Source organism: Brassica oleracea, unplaced genomic scaffold (genome assembly GCF_000695525.1).
Source record: "Brassica oleracea var. oleracea cultivar TO1000 unplaced genomic scaffold, BOL UnpScaffold00285, whole genome shotgun sequence".
NCBI classification, from domain to species: Eukaryota; Viridiplantae; Streptophyta; class Magnoliopsida; order Brassicales; family Brassicaceae; genus Brassica; species Brassica oleracea.
Window position 1 is genome coordinate 429,081 of NW_013617415.1, and position 468 is coordinate 429,548.

Consider the following 468-nt stretch of genomic DNA (forward strand, 5'->3'; position numbering starts at 1 on the left):
TTGGGTTTCTCTTCAGCCTGCAAGGTTTCTCTTCCACCACTCCCCCTGGATTTCTTTTCAGAAGTGATTCAAGCCAAATCTTTTACTTTTTTTTCTTTTTTTTCGCTTTTTTTTTAAACTGGCGATCACAAGGGAGTAAAGGAACATCCCGGATCCAACAAGAAATAATAAAAGGAATTTGTGGAGAGATGAGAAGATGAAAAGATGAAATGAAAACAAACCAGCCAAAGTGGCTCTGATACCACTTGATACGTCATGAATTGAAAGATCACTTTAGCTGGATGTTGGATATGATCTGAGAAGGAAAATGACACTTCTGGAACTGAGATGGATTGAAAGGATCGTCAAGAGATGCGTAATGGCTCTTGATATACCCACGATCTAAGGCTAACCACCCAAGAAAGAATGTAGTACGTTGGCTAACCACCAAACAACACACAAAGATGAATTGGCTGACCACCAAATCAA